The sequence below is a fragment of the Oncorhynchus tshawytscha genome, unplaced genomic scaffold (assembly GCF_018296145.1).
Source record: "Oncorhynchus tshawytscha isolate Ot180627B unplaced genomic scaffold, Otsh_v2.0 Un_scaffold_7589_pilon_pilon, whole genome shotgun sequence".
Lineage (NCBI taxonomy): Eukaryota > Metazoa > Chordata > Actinopteri > Salmoniformes > Salmonidae > Oncorhynchus > Oncorhynchus tshawytscha.
Window position 1 is genome coordinate 512,851 of NW_024609826.1, and position 17,273 is coordinate 530,123.

The following is a 17,273-nucleotide window of genomic DNA, read 5'->3' on the forward strand; positions in this document are numbered from 1 at the left end:
TGTGGTTAAAGTTAGGGTTAGTCATTAGGGTTAGAAGTGTGGTTAAGGTTAGGGTTAGTCATCAGGGTTAGAAGTGTGGTTAAGGTTAGGGTTAGTCATTAGGGTTAGAAGTGTGGTTAAGGTTAGGGTTAGTCATTAGGGTTAGAAGTGTGGTTAAGGTTAGGGTTAGGTTTCAAATCAGATTTGATGACTTTGTGGCTGTGCCAGCTAGGGACCACTCTGCAGAGCTGCCTCCAGGGCAAGATTCATGACAATAAATGCTGACCTACACATTTTGAGGGTGGAATGAATGTTGTGAATAATAAGAACCATAAACCAGGGCATCAAACGGATACATTTTGTACTGTTTTCTCTTTGTTATCAATGTGCCTTGTGTTAAGAACACAACAACAACATGCAGAAAAACGCAGACAAGTTGAGACTGTAACTCTGGTGTCATCACTTCTTACTGGAAACGGTTGGCACCAGTTTTGCAACCCAGCCTTGACATCCCCGGGACACCGAATTCTCCTCAACTACTCTTTATACCTTCCACGATGGCTGCTGTGTCAACGGTACAGATAGACATAGCACCCATGAGGCTTTTCCCTCAGCAGCTACACAGATTACATTAGATACATTTAGTAGTCACAGGGAGCTGCCAAGTGGTGGCTATTCAGCGGCCTGATGGTCTGGGGGTAGAAGCTACTGGCCAGTCTGACAGTTTTTATCCATGATGCTCCTATACTGCCCACGTCTGAGTGATGGAAGCGGAGAGAAGGGTGGCTGAGGACTAAGGTCCTAGAGGATCTTTTTGCCCTTCCTGCGACACGTGGTGTTGTAGGTGTCCTGGAGGGCAGGCAGTGAGCCCCCAGTGGAGAGCTTTGCGGTCAGCGGTGAGGGAGTTGCCGTAACAGGCTGTGATGCAGCCCAGCAGTATGATGTCTATGGTGCTCCTGTCGAACACTGTGAAGGCCCTCGGGGACGGAACACATTTCTTCAGCCTCCTGAGGTTGAAGAGTGGCTGTTGTGGTTTCTTCACCACGGTGTCTGTGTGATGAAAACATCAGAACTGGCAGCGTCTTGGCTGAGGCAGCTTTATCATGGTCATTTTCCATAAGCAGAGATGACGTCTCGGAGGCTTATTGTTTTAGCTGTCAGTGGGGATTTACTTTAGGATGGAATTTCAGCCGGGCTCGTAGAGCTGTAGCATGGCCAGCCCAGGTGTCATAGAGCTGCAGGTCATGCTGGTGGTTTAAGCCTGCTGTTTAGCTATTAGCAGCAATTAGGCTGGCACAGTGAGGATTCAGGTTACCAGCCCCTCATGTCATACCACACCACTCTGCATGGTCTTTCTCCCATGATGAGGGTCCCCACTGTTTGGTTAGTACTGCTGTCGGCCGGGGGTCTTATCTGTTCATGGTCTAACTGCATGAGAAGGATTTTGTCTCCCTGGGGCCTTGGATTTACCAGTTATAAAAATATAGATTGGTACAAAAAATGTTTTATTCATCATCCTGTGCTGCAGAGGGCAGAGAGAGGAATTAAGATATAATTTCATATCAAGTGATAAACCCTAACACAACCTTCCTGTAAAGAGATAAACAATACCACCACCTCCATGAAGAGAGATAAACCATACCCCCACCTCCCTGTAGAGAGATAAACCCTAACACAACCTTCCTGTAAAGACATAAACAATACCACCACCTCCATGAAGAGAGATAAACCATACCACCACCTCCCTGTAGAGGGATAAACAATACCACCACCTACCTGTAGAGATATAAACCATACCACCACCTCCCTGTAGAGAGATAAACCATACCACCACCTCCCAGTAGAGAGATAAACCATACCACCACCTCCCAGTGGAGAGATAAACCATACCACCACCTCCCTGTAGAGAGATAAACCATACCACCACCTCCATGAAGAGAGATAAACCATACCACCACCTCCCTGTAGAGATATAAACCATACCACAACCTCCCTGTAGAGAGATAAACCATACCACCACCTCCCAGTAGAGAGATAAACCATACCACCACCTCCCTGTGGAGAGATAAACCATACCACCACCTCCCTGTAGAGATATAAACCATACCACCACCTCCCGTAGAGATATAAACCATACCACCACCTCCATGTAGATATAAACCATACCACCACCTCCCGTAGAGATATAAACCATACCACCACCTCCATGTAGAGAGATAAACCATACCACCACCTCCCTGTAGAGAGATAAACCATACCACCACCTCCATGAAGAGAGATAAACCATACCACCACCTTCCTGTAGAGATATAAACCATACCACCACCTCCATGAAGAGAGATAAACCATACCACCACCTCCCTGTAGAGATATAAACCATACCACCACCTCCCTGTGGAGAGATAAACCATACCACCACCTCCCTGTGGAGAGATAAACCATACCACCACCTCCATGAAGAGAGATAAACCATACCACCACCTTCCTGTAGAGATATAAACCATACCACCACCTCCCTGTAGAGATATAAACCATACCACCACCTCCCTGTGGAGAGATAAACCATACCACCACCTCCCTGTGGAGAGATAAACCATACCACCACCTCCATGAAGAGAGATAAACCATACCACCACCTCCCTGTAGAGATATAAACCATACCACCACCTCCCTGTAGAGAGATAAACCATACCACCACCTCCCAGTAGAGAGATAAACCATACCACCACCTCCCTGTAGAGATATAAACCATACCACCACCTCACATAGAGATATAAACCATACCACCACCTCCCTGTAGATAGATAAACCATACCACCACCTCCAGTAGAGATATAAACCATACCACCACCTCCCTGTAGATAGATAAACCATACCACCACCTCCCTGTAGAGAGATAAACCATACCACCACCTCCATGTAGAGATATAAACCATACCACCTCCCTGTAGAGATATAAACCATACCACCTCCCTGTAGAGAGATAAACCATACCACCACCTCCCTGTAGAGATATAAACCATACCACCTCCCCGTAGAGAGATAAACCATACCACCACCTCCCTGTAGAGATATAAACCATACCACCTCCCTGTAGAGATATAAACCATACCACCTCCCTGTAGAGATAAACCATACCACCACCTCCCTGTAGAGATATAAACCATACCACCACCTCCCTGTAGATAGATAAACCATACCACCACCTCCCTCTAGAGATATATAAACCATACCACCACCTCCCTCTAGAGATATATAAACCATACCACCACCTCCCTCTAGAGATATATAAACCATACCACCACCTCCCTCTAGAGATATATAAACCATACCACCACCTCCCTCTAGAGATATATAAACCATACCACCTCCCTGTGGAGAGATAAACCATACCACCACCTCCCTCTAGAGATATATAAACCATACCACCACCTCCCTCTGAAGAGATATATAAAGATACACCACTTCCCTCTAGAGACCATACTAAAGATACCACCACCTCCCTCACATGTCCTCCCTCTAGAGATATAGGAAACCATACCACCACCTCCCTCTAGAGATATATAAACCATACCACCACCTCCCTCTAAGATACCATAAACCATACCACCTCCCTGTGGAGAGAAAACCACCACCACTTCCCTGTGAACCAGGAGGACTTCCAGCCTGTCTGTACTGAAAAACACCAGGAAGGACTTCCAGTACATTTGAAAAACACCAGGAAGGACTTCCAGCCTGTCTGAGCTGTCTGACTGAAAAACTGCAGATGGGGACAGTGTACTGAAAAAAAAACACAGGAAGAGAGGGGGCCATGTAAGACACATGTCTGACTTCCAGCCTGTGTAGAGCAGAAGGACTTCCACTGGGCCAGGCAGGAAGGACTTCCAGCCTGTCTGTACTGAAAAACACCAGGAAGGACTTCCAGCCTGTCTGTACTGAAAAACACCAGGAAGGACTTCCAGCCTGTCTGTACTGAAAAACACCAGGAAGGACTTCCAGCCTGTCTGTACTGAAAAACACCAGGAAGGACTTCCAGCCGGTCTGTACTGAAAAACACCAGGAAGGACATCCAGCCTGTCTGTAGCTGAAAAACACCAGGAAGGACTTCCAGCCTGTCTGTACTGAAAAACACCAGGAAGGTTGGTATGTCAGTGACTGCATATCTTATTACGACCTATGATTGACAGAAGGGAATTAGGTCCCTTTAAAAAAAAAGGATGAAGTATTGTTTACTCCTCCAAGACATCTCTTTTGTCCCTCAATACTGGTCGGCAATAGGTATATGAACATGTCCAGGCAGGCTTAAGTGTACTGCAGGTAGGGATTAGTGTACACATTTGAAGCCTTGTCCTGTTTTCCCTTGGGTACACATGAACACCTGATTGAATAATACCAGCAGATTGAATCTGTTAAGATGGTAAATACAGGAACATGGTCACGTTGGCCACCCATGGTTTACAGTCTATGGTTATGATTGACAGGCAGCATAATGAGAAGCAGGTTTCCACCGGTAAAGGTGAAATAATGGACTGTTTATAGCTGGGAGGTAGAAGGAAGAAAACATAAGAAACCTTCTGGGAACATTGACTCTCCTGGAATGAGGGATATTCTGAATATGTGTGTGTGTGTGTGTGTGTATGTGTGTGTATGTGTGTGTGTGTGTGTGTGTGTGTGTGTGTGTATGTGTGTGTGTGTGTGTTTGTGAGGGTGTGTGTGTATGTGTATGTGGGTGTGTGTGTGTGTGTGTGTGTGTGTGTGTGTGTGTGTGTGTGTGTGTGTGTGTGTGTGTGTGTGTGTGTGTGTGTGTGTGTGTGTGTGTGTGTGTGTGTATGTGTCCAGCACATCCTCCCTGACCGTCTCCCAACACCCACGGTCCAGCTCTCACAGCCCCAGCACACAGCTGGGACTAGTTAGGATGTAGAGAGGTAAGTTAGAAGAGCTGGGGATACAGTATTGTCCCATATATCTGCCCTTGTTTATTCAGAACACTGGGAAGAGGGAGTAGAGCGGGGGAGGGATAGGGAGTAGGGAAGGGGGAGTGTTATCTGACCCCCTGGCTTTTTTCTTGACCTTTCTCTCCTCCTCCTCTCATCACTCTTTCTCTTTCTCTCCTTCTCCTCCTCTGACCATTCGTCAGCACAGAAGGGATCGTCAAAACAAGGCTGCCAGACACACACACACACACACACACACACACACACACACAGGCGATAATACATTCTAGACAAAAATGTAAGACAAAATTCTTAAGTTGTCCTTGCCTCGTTGTTCTGCAAACAATCAATCAAATGTATTTATCAAGCCCCTTTTACATCAGCAGTTGTCACGAAGTGCTATACAGAAACCCAGTCTACAACCACAAAGAGGAAGCAATGCAGATGCAGAAGCACAGTGACTAGGGAAAACTCACTAGACAGGCAGGAACCTAGGACGCAACATAGGTTCCTCTTCTGACTGTGCCTGTAACAGTGACCATACAGTATAACAAATCAGGAAACAAGATAATCAACTATCTAGTTTTCAGTTTAGTAATAGAGTAATTGTAATAATTAGTCTTATGATATGCGAGTCAAGTTGACATGTTGGGAAAATCCTGTCATTCCTTTCAGACAATGAGGGCCCCTGATAAAGATGAGAAGAGCACAAACGACACAAATCAACCGTTGCCTGTCAAGATCAAACTGTAGACTATACAACAGCCAACATTTCAGGATCTGTCGGCTGGAGTTGAGTTTCTTTGTTAGTTCCCTCTTACCTCTAAAATAAGAAGAACAAGATACTGGGAGAAAGTATCCTATATGAAGGGAGTACTTCCCTCTGGGCTTTCTTTTAGCCTGCCCTCCCTGCCACAATAGCGTGCTCAAACTCACACTCACACACACACGCATCCCTATTCACACACACTTACACACACCCCTACTCAGACACACTCACACACACCCCTACTCACACACCACATTGTCTGCGTTCGGCTCTCCCTTCCCACTCTGCCTCCATCTCCCTTCCAGGATGCACAGACGACTGCTCTCTCTCTGGGTGACCGGGGCGCTGCTGCTACCCTTGTGCTGGGGTGAGTATTCACTGATCTTTGAACTTTGTACTGGCTAGAGCACTGGCGGACCTAAGGGTAATCTCTCAATGGTGGATCAAAGAGGGCACCACTTACCCCATGCAGGGGTGTTTAAACAGGACACCAAAAGGGATTTTTGTTGTCATCTGAAGCCGGTGCCCGAAGTGAGGATGGCTGAACTGTCAGACAGAGTCAAGGTTAGGATGGGGACATTGTGCCCCGGGAATTCCTAGAAACAATATCTAGTGCACTGTGGAGCAGTTTGAAATAGCCACGTACAGTGTTGTTGTAACCCTACTGTGGAGCAGTTTTACATAGCCACGTACAGTGTTGTTGTAACCCTACTGTGGAGCAGTTTTACATAGCCACGTACAGTGTTGTTGTAACCCTACTGTGGAGCAGTTTTACATAGCCACGTACAGTGTTGTTGTAACCCTACTGTGGAGCAGTTTGAAATAGCCATGTACAGTGTTGTTGTAACCCTACTGTGGAGCAGTTTTACATAGCCACGTACAGTGTTGTTGTAACCCTACTGTGGAGCAGTTTTACATAGCCACGTACAGTGTTGTTGTAACCCTACTGTGGAGCAGTTTGAAATAGCCATGTACAGTGTTGTTGTAACCCTACTGTGGAGCAGTTTTACATAGCCACGTACAGTGTTGTTGTAACCCTACTGTGGGCAGTGATGACTTTCTCAGGCACCAGCGGAGAAGGAGCTCTGTGGATTCCCTATGGACTCGACCCGGCTGGTTGTTCTGTGGATCCCCTATGGACTCGACCCGGCTGGTTGTTCTGTGGATCCCCTATGGACTCGACCCGGCTGGTTGTTCTGTGGATCCCCTATGGACTCGACCCGGCTGGTTGTTCTGTGGATCCCCTATGGACTCGACCCGGCTGGTTGTTCTGTGGATCCCCTATGGACTCGACCCGGCTGGTTGTTCTGTGGATCCCCTATGGACTCGACCCGGCTGGTTGTTCTGTGGATCCCCTATGGACTCGACCCGGCTGGTTGTTCTGTGGATCCCCTATGGACTCGACCCGGCTGGTTGTTCTGTGGATGAACTTTTTTATCCAGCCAGAGAGTTTAGATTTACAATGCTGGGAAAGACCTCTTCACCAAACCACCTTCTGGTTGCTTTGTCTTATTATTTCTTGTTGTGTGTCTTCTTTCGCCTGCTTGTCTCTGGGAGTTTGTCAGATGCAAACATTTGTCTTCATTGGTTTGTGGAGTTTGCGACAAGAACGCGTCTAGCGCTGTGAGAGTTTCGTTCCATGCTGGTCGTTAACTGTTCTGTTGGGTGATTCCTACTGCTGTAAGAAACAGACCAGATGACAGCGCAGAGGAATTATTACATTTGCTAGCTATAGCTTACCATAGCTTTTAGCAGTGATGCATGTTTTACAGTCTGTAAATACCCCAGGAAGAGTAGTTTTATCGCTTGATATTAAAAAGCATGGTAGACAGGCCACTTGATTTTTTATTTACTTCAAAGAAAAGATCTCTACTGCAATATGATATATCAAGAGGACGTCCACCTGCTAGTCTCGCCGTTCTGTATCCTATCTGAGACACCGGTTCATGGAGCATAAAGGACCATAAACAAAGTGAACCTGAGGAGATGCAAGTCCTCAGAGAGAGAGAAAGATACTGTACATGGGCAGGGGTCATTCAAAGGTCCACCACACTCCATTCAGAATAGAGCCATAAGATGTTTTCTGGGAGTATATAAGTTTTCCCCAAGCCTTGCTATTCAAGGAGACATGGGATGGGAGCCCTGTGAAATAGGACCGAGGGGTGAAATTATTAGGTTGTGGAACCATCTTGTCAATATGCCAGAAGACTGAATAACAAAAAAGGTTTTCAATTGGGATAAAACACACAATTACCCTTGGACAAAGCATCATATTTAAGGAAGCTGATGTACAACACATATCTAGAATTAAGTAATGATGCAATGTCAACGTGATCAAACACAAGTTAACCCTTAGCTACAAAGACAAATGGTAGTAGTGAATAAAGCTCTACCTATGGGAGTAGTGAATAAAGCTCTACCTATGGTAGTAGTGAATAAAGCTCTACCTATGGGAGTAGTGAATAAAGCTCTACCTATGGGAGTAGTGAATAAAGCTCTACCTATGGGAGTAGTGAATAAAGCTTTACCTATGGGAGTAGTGAATAAAGCTCTACCTATGGGAGTAGTGAAAAAAGCTCTACCTATGGGAGTAGTGAAAAAAGCTCTACCTATGGGAGTAGTGAATAAAGCTCTACCTATGGGAGTAGTGAATAAAGCTCTACCTATGGGAGTAGTGAATAAAGCTTTACCTATGGGAGTAGTGAATAAAGCTCTACCTATGGGAGTAGTGAAAAAAGCTCTACCTATGGGAGTAGTGAAAAAAGCTCTACCTATGGGAGTAGTGAATAAAGCTCTTGAAGGTCGTCCTCATATGTAGCCAAATAAGAGAGTACAAAGGCTATTTATTGGCTATTTTCAAAGGCTATTTTGTTGTCGAGACAAGAGTATACAGGCTCTCCCTATCAAAAAAAATTGATCATCAGGGCCTCCTGAGTGGTGCAGTGGTCTAAGGCACTGCATCGCAGTGCTAGCTGTGCCACTAGAGATTCTGGGTTCGAGTCCAGGCTCTGTCGCAGCCAGCTGCGAGCGGGAGACCCATGGGGCGGCGCACAATTGGCCCAGTTTCGTTAGGGGAGGGTTTGGCCGGTGACACGGTGTTTCCTCCGACATGTTGGTGCGGCTGGCTTCCAGGTTAAGTGGGCATTGTGTCAAGAAGCAGTGCGGCTTGGTTGTGTTTCAGAGGACACATGGCTCTCGACCTTTACCTCTCCCGAGTCCGTACGGGAGTTGCAGCGATGAGACAAGACTGTAACTACCAATTGGATACCATGAAATTGGGGAGAAAAAAAAATATATATATGATGATCAGGTTCCTGGGATGAGTCAAAACCAACTTACCCACAGAGACAAAGCATTGAGATGGGCTCTTGGTAATGTCTGGAGCGGAATCAATGGAATGGATCCATACTTGCAGGACACTGGAGGAATCTATTGGACTTTTCCCAGAGACATGGTGACTGGATTAGAAGCTCATTATTATTAGATTGCTGGAACGTCCATTTTGTTTTTGTGTAGGGGCTGTCCGATTTCTGGAAAGAGCTGGTTTCCTTTAAGTTACTCACCTGGAAAGTCCAATCATTGTAAGATTATTACTTTATCCCACTAAGGTTCCATCCTACGATTGTGATTGAGACCTGTGATCAAGAGAGAGAGAGGTCAGGAATTCCCCCTCACATACTTCACATATGACTTTGTGAGAGTTCCCATCCCCAACTTTCAGCTAAACCCTCCTCTTTGCTACGTCCATATTGTGTATGTCTGGCATTGGTAACAGTAGCAGCAGCCATATCCACCTTTTTCCCCTTCAATTCCCCATCAGGACTGTCCCCACTTGACCCACCACTGGATATTTAGCTCTGAAGGGCAGACATTTCCTCTTTTACGTTCATTCAAGCTTTTTTCATGAAGGTTAGTCATACAGGCCATGTGGTTGAATGAGATGGTGGTAAAGCCCTAAAGTATGGTCAACTTCTCATTTCTTGAGCATGTTTGTCAACCAACTCTCCATGAGCATTTTATTCCTCTGCAATTATTGAGAAATTGTTTGATATATCACAAGCTAAATATGTGGCCCTAAATCAAATGACAGGAAAACGCTGTCTCTAGAACATATCCAAAAGTTAATACGGTCATTCACATGTGGCCTTGCTCAACCAAGCATTTCACAAGACATGTGACGGTTCATTTCGCTAGCTGAGGAGATTCCACCAGGGAAACCTGATGCTCATTGTTTCACACCAGTCCACTCTGCATCGTGTCCCACTGTAGTTCACTGCTCTGCAGTTTACTCTTGGCTGTCCTCTACTGGTATAGAGTCTGATGGATGGAGTTCCAGATACTCTGTGTATTGTCCTGCTGCCAGCTCCATGATGTATCCCCCTGGGGGCCAGACCAGCTCCATGATGTATCCCCCTGGGGGCCAGACCTCCCTCCTGCCTCCATACGGTTCCATTGTTCTCCTCTGTTTGTCTTTGCTCCATAACTCATAGGAGAAGTCTCTATTTGTCTCTGCTCCATAACTCATAGGAGAAGTCTCTATTTGTCTCTGCTCCATAACTCATAGGAGAAGTCTCTATTTGTCTCTGCTCCATAACTCATATGAGAAGTCTCTGTGTGTCTGTGCTCCATAACTCATAGGAGAAGTCTCTGTGTGTCTCTGCTCCATAACTCATAGGAGAAGTCTCTATTTGTCTCTGCTCCATAACTCATAGGAGAAGTCTCTATTTGTCTCTGCTCCATAACTCATAGGAGAAGTCTCTATTTGTCTCTGCTCCATAACTCATAGGAGAAGTCTCTGTTTATCTCTGCTCCATAACTCATATGAGAAGTCTCTGTGTGTCTCTGCTCCATAACTCATAGGAGAAGTCTCTGTGTTTATCTCTGCTCCATAACTCATATGAGAAGTCTCTGTGTGTCTCTGCTCCATAACTCATAGGAGAAGTCTCTGTGTTTATCTCTGCTCCATAACTCATATGAGAAGTCTCTGTGTTTATCTCTGCTCCATAACTCATAGGAGAAGTCTCTGTGTGTCTCTGCTCCACAAGTCATAGAAGTTTCTGTTTATCTCTGCTCCATAACTCATAGGATAACTCTCTATTTGTCTCTGCTCCATAACTCATAGGAGAAGTCTCTATTTGTCTCTGCTCCATAACTCATAGGAGAAGTCTCTGTTTGTCTCTGCTCCATAACTCATAGGAGAAGTCTCTGTGTTTGTCTGTGCTCCATAACTCATAGGAGAAGTCTCTGTGTGTCTCTGCTCCATAACTCATAGGAGAAGTCTCTATTTGTCTCTGCTCCATAACTCTCTGTGTTTATCTCTGCTCCATAACTCATAGGAGAAGTCTCTGCTCCATTTGTCTCTGCTCCATAACTCATAGGAGAAGATTTGTCTCTGAAGTCTCTAGGAGAAGTGTCTCTGCTCCATAACTCATAGGAGAAGTTTCTGTTTATCTCTGCTCCATAACTCATAGAGAGAAGTCTCTATTTGTCTCTGCTCCATAACTCATAGGAGAAGTCTCTATTTGTCTCTGCTCCATAACTCATAGGATAAGTCTCTGTTTATCTCTGCTCCATAACTCAAATGAGAGTTTATCTCTGCTCCATAACTCATAGGATAAGTCTCTATTTGTCTCTGCTCCATAACTCTTAGGAGAAGTCTCTGTTTATCTCTGCTCCGTAACTCATAGGAGAAGTCTATCCATACTTCATAGGAGAAGTCTCTGTGTGTCTGTGCTCCATAACTCATAGGATAAGTCTCTGTTTATCTCTGCTCCATAACTCATAGGAGAAGTCTTTCTGTTTATCTCTGCTCCATAACTCATAGGAGAAGTCTCTCCATTTGTCTCTGCTCCATAACTCATAGGAGAAGTCTCTATTTGTCTCTGCTCCATAACTCATAGGAGAAGTCTCTATTTGTCTCTGCTCCATAACTCATAGGAGAAGTCTCTGTTTATCTCTGCTCCATAACTCATAGGAGAAGTCTCTATTTGTCTCTGCTCCATAACTCATAGGAGAAGTCTCTGTTTATCTCTGCTCCATAACTCATAGGAGAAGTCTCTATTTGTCTCTGCTCCATAACTCATAGGAGAAGTCTCTATTTGTCTCTGCTCCATAACTCATAGGAGAAGTCTCTATTTATCTCTGCTCCATAACTCATAGGAGAAGTCTCTGTTTGTCTCTGCTCCATAACTCATCTGTTTATCTCTGAGAAGTCTCTGTGTTTATCTCTGCTCCATAACTCATAGGAGAAGTCTCTATTTGTCTCTGCTCCATAACTCATAGGAGAAGTCTCTGTGTTTGTCTCTGCTCCATAACTCATAGGAGAAGTCTCTCTGTGTTTATCTCTGCTCCATAACTCATAGGAGAAGTCTCTGTGTGTCTGTGCTCCATAACTCATAGGAGAAGTCTCTGTTTATCTCTGCTCCATAACTCATAGGAGAAGTCTCTTTGTCTCTGCTCCATAACTCATAGGAGAAGTCTCTGTTTATCTCTGCTCCATAACTCATAGTGAGAAGTCTCTGTTTGTCTCTGCTCCATAACTCATAGGAGAAGTCTCTGTTTGTCTCTGCTCCATAACTCATAGGAGAAGTCTCTATTTGTCTCTGCTCCATAACTCATAGGAGAAGTCTCTGTTTGTCTCTGCTCCATAACTCATAGGAGAAGTCTCTATTTGTCTCTGCTCCATAACTCATAGGATAAGTCTCTATTTGTCTCTGCTCCATAACTCATAGGAGAAGTCTCTATTTGTCTCTGCTCCATAACTCATAGGAGAAGTCTCTATTTGTCTCTGCTCCATAACTCATATGAGAAGTCTCTGTTTATCTCTGCTCCATAACTCATAGGAGAAGTCTCTATTTGTCTCTGCTCCATAACTCATAGGATAAGTCTCTGTTTATCTCTGCTCCATAACTCATAGGAGAAGTATCTATTTATGTCTGCTCCATAACTCATATGAGAAGTCTCTGTGTTTATCTCTGCTCCATAACTCATAGGAGAAGTCTCTGTGTGTCTCTGCTCCACAAGTCATAGAAGTTTCTGTTTATCTCTGCTCCATAACTCATAGGATAAGTCTCTATTTGTCTCTGCTCCATAACTCATAGGATAAGTCTCTATTTGTCTCTGCTCCATAACTCATAGGAGAAATCTCTGTGTGTCTGTGCTCCATAACTCATATGAGAAGTCTCTGTTTATCTCTGCTCCATAACTCATAGGAGAAGTCTCTATTTGTCTCTGCTCCATAACTCATATGATAAGTCTCTGTTTATCTCTGCTCCATAACTCATAGGAGAAGTCTCTATTTGTCTCTGCTCCATAACTCATAGGATAAGTCTCTGTTTATCTCTGCTCCATAACTCATAGGATAAGTCTCTATTTGTCTCTGCTCCATAACTCATAGGAGAAGTCTCTGTTTATCTCTGCTCCATAACTCATACGAGACGTCTCTGTGTGTCTCTGCTCCATAACTCTTTGGAGATGTCTCTGTTGGTCCTGGGCAGGGAAGATAAGGTTTATTTCTCCCCTGAGGCATACCAAACAAATGAGGTGGGGCTCTCCAAACCCAGAATCCACATTTAATGGAACAATGGCTTTTGTTTTCTTGCAAATAACATACTGCGTAATCCTCATGTTGGGTGTATCTGATAGGTTTGTAATAGGAGATGTTGAGGAGCACAATGACTTGGAGTGTAGTTCAGTGAAAGACATGGTGGGATATGAGGTATGATATAGATGGCTTTTAGTTTCAGGGCTGACCAGGTTTTTGGTCATAGCATTTCTTTCTCTTCCCTTTTTCCACAGCAAACAAAGAGGACTATGAGGAGGAATATGATGACTATTCTACACAAACACCAGACTATGACTACACCGCCACCTTCGATTACACCTATTTCAGTAAGCCACTTAACCAGATATGTTAGTTCAAGTGTTAGTGTGGCCTCACTTTGTGGTTCTCCTCACCAACATCGTTGATGTCTGTCATCTTTTAAGGTAACACCACCGGCCATGAGGACTATAATTCGTATGTAAAGAAGAAGAATGTGGAGGAGAAGGATCTTGAGAATAAGGTACAGTATGTTTGGCGTTATGGCTGCTTCCTATCTCAGCACACACCACTAATTGACAGCCTGGCTTCATACATCTCCCCATCAATGTATAAAATGAAGGAAAACCTGTGCAGACTGAAAGCAAATCTATTCTGTTTTTATTTGTCAGTATGTCCGGTTCTGTCTAATGTCCCTAATGCGTCTCATCTAATATGGCAGCTTCTTCATGTCATACAGTGGTGTATTACTGTATTTTAAATGTGATGATGTCATACAGTGGTGTATTACTGTATTTTAAATGTGATGATGTCATACAGTGGTGTATTACTGTATTTTAAAGGTGATGTTGTCATACAGTGGTGTATTACTGTATTTGAAATGTGATGATGTCATACAGTGGTGTATTACTGTATCTTAAATGTTATGATGTCATACAGTGGTGTATTACTGTATTTTAAATGTGATGATGTCATACAGTGGTGTATTACTGTATTTTAAATGTGATGATGTCATACAGTGGTGTATTACTGTATTTTAAAGGTGATGTTGTATAACCAAATGTAATCGTTAACGTCCATGGACTCCCTCATCCTGTGTCACACCCTATACATCCTATACACATCCTGGATCAGTTGTGGGTCTTGTCATGCCTCCACGACATGAAAAATTGTGTTTGACCAAATGCAATGCTATTTCTCTGTAAACAAATTGACAACAGACTTTCAGCATGCTTAAAGAGAAGGGCACTCAACAGGACACAAATGACTGATTGACTGGTTGAAAGAAATTGATAAGAAGAAGATTGTGGGAGCTGTACTGTTAGATTTCAGTGCAACCTTTGATATTATTGACCATAACATTTTACTAGGCAAGTCAGTTAAGAACAAATTCTTATTTTCAATGACGGCCTAGGAACAGTGGGTTAACTGCCTGTTCGTGGGCAGAACGAGAGATTTGTACCTTGTCAGCTTGAGGGTTTGAACTTGCAACCTTCCGGTTACTAGTCCAACGCTCTAAGCACTAGGCTTCCCTGCCACCCTGTGAATTAAACAAAGTCTGTATGTCCATGTATGCTGATGATTCAATATATATAAGTGGCAGCAACCACAGCTAATGAACTCACTGAAACCCTTGTCCTGAACATCTCTAAAACTAAGAGCATTGTATTTGGTACAAATCATTCCCTAAGCTCAGCTGAATCTGGTAATGAATGGTGTGGCTGTTGAACAAGTTGAGGAGACTAAATTACTTGCCGTTACCTTAGGTTGTAAACTGTCATGGTCAAAACATATAGATTCAACGGTTGTAAAGATGGGGAGAGGTCTGTCTGCAATAAAGATGTTCTGCTTTTTTGACACCACACTCCACAGGCTCTAGTTTTGTCTTATGTTGATTATTGTCCAGTCATATGGTCAAGTTCTGCAAAGAAAGATCTAGTTAAGCTGCAGCTGGCCCAGAACAGAGCAGCATGTCCTGCTCTTCATTGTAATCAGAGGGCTGATATAAATACTATGCATACCAGTTGTTACATCTGCTCCTGCCACACCCTCTACTTCTCATGCTGTGTCTCCCTAACCTGCCGCCACTCCCCCAGTGCTCTCTCCGTCTCTGTGCGTGTGTGATTGTGTGGATGGAGACAGGTGTGCTGGAGGCAGAGCAGATCCCCACCAGCTGCAAGCTGTTCCATAATCAAGACCTCTACAAATGCTGCCTGTCCTTGAGCTGTTCTTGTCTATTAATGTTCTGTATTATGTCATGTTTCATGTTCTGTGTTGGACCCCAGGAAGAGTAGCTCCGGCTAATGGGGATCCTAATAAAATGCCAAAAATACCAAGATCATTGTGATCCCTCAACGAACACAAACGTGTCTTTGTGGGCCTCCGTATTTTAGATTTGTCACGTTTGAGCAGGAAAAATGTGTTTCAGTAAACACAAGGGGTAAATAATGCTGAAGTGTCACATACTGTAGTTCCAGCATTCACAGAGACAGGAGGTCAGCGATGAAACATGCAAACACTAACCCCAGTGAAGAATGTTCTTAGAACACTTCCATTCTGCAGCTTATCATGTTCTAATGACCTTTTACCGACCCCTATTCAGGCTTTAGCGATTGGCTCCCCATGCCCAGTGCTACTCCTCGGATTGGCTGCTCACCAACTCCATCAATTACTGTGAATGAAACCGAGCACTGCAGAACATACACAGGTACATCTACTTATTGACCAAAACTTTCTTTAACATGTCTTTGTCTTTCTTTCTCCCTTCTCCTATTTCTCCTCAATACTATACAGGTTGCAGGACATAATGAATGTGGAAAAGTGCCATGCATTGATAGCACACAGTGGTACACAAGTACACACTAGGACTAGGAAGTTAACCCAGGACCTTGAGGTCAAAGGTTAAGTACCCTGACCACTTTATTTGCGACTCCCATCATTCATAGGCTCATAGCCATAAAGATATCTCTCTCTAGACGATATCTCTCTCTCATGTGAAGGCCCCAAATGGGATGAACGCCGAAGGGCACCTAAGTAACCATCATTTTTCACCCCGTCTAGAATTGAAGTTAATTGCTGACAATGTCCCGTGAAAAGGCTTTTTTAATGATTTGGAGACAGGGTCATAAACCTCTTGTTTATTTTCTCCACTAATATGTGTTTCTCAATTCTCACAGATATACAGGACCCTGAACTGAGCAGAAAGTTACCCAATATTCTGGAATTGGACTGAGGAGAAAGTTACCCAATATTCTGGAATTGGACCTTTTTAAGGATAAAATGGACACAGCATGAGATTCTCCACCACTGACTTTCTATACTATAGTTGGAAAAACTCATAGTGACTCCTGAATCCTAACTTATGAAAGAACCCCACAACTTGAATTCATAAACATCTCCCATAATAATATTTGCATTGTATGCACGTCTCAAGTTGTAAGATCAAATCAAAATCAAATTTATTTATAAAGCCCTTCTTACGTCTGCTGATATCTCAAAGTGTTGTACAGAAACCCAGCCTAAAACCCCAAACAGCAAGCAATGCAGGTGTAGAAGCACGGTAGGAAAAACTCCCTAGAAAGGCCAGAACCCAGGAAGAAACCTAGAGAGGAACCAGGCTATGAGGGGTGGCCAGTCCTCTTCTGGCTGTGATGTGTCCCTTAGAGTAATAATAACACAAAGCCAATATACCCCACATATTCCATCTTGTTTGGACTTCATACAAACTAATATGTATATTATACATGCTGTTTATCTTTTAACACATCTTTTCCAGTATGTTCTGTTTCTGTTTGATATTCTGTTGTGAAAATATAATGCTTTCTACAACCATAGTACATGTTTTCTCTTCTTTATGGTCAATGGTTAATAGTCTATGGTTTAATGACATGCAGATGTGAAATGAGGCAACCCATGTATTAGTTATAGGGTTCTAATTTCCTTCCCTGCCCTAGAAAAGCATTTAAAAGAGAATTATATGTTAACAATAAAACAGAGAAATCCCCAATGAGGAGCAAGGAGGCTTTAGAGCCATTTACAGAGGGGTAGAGGG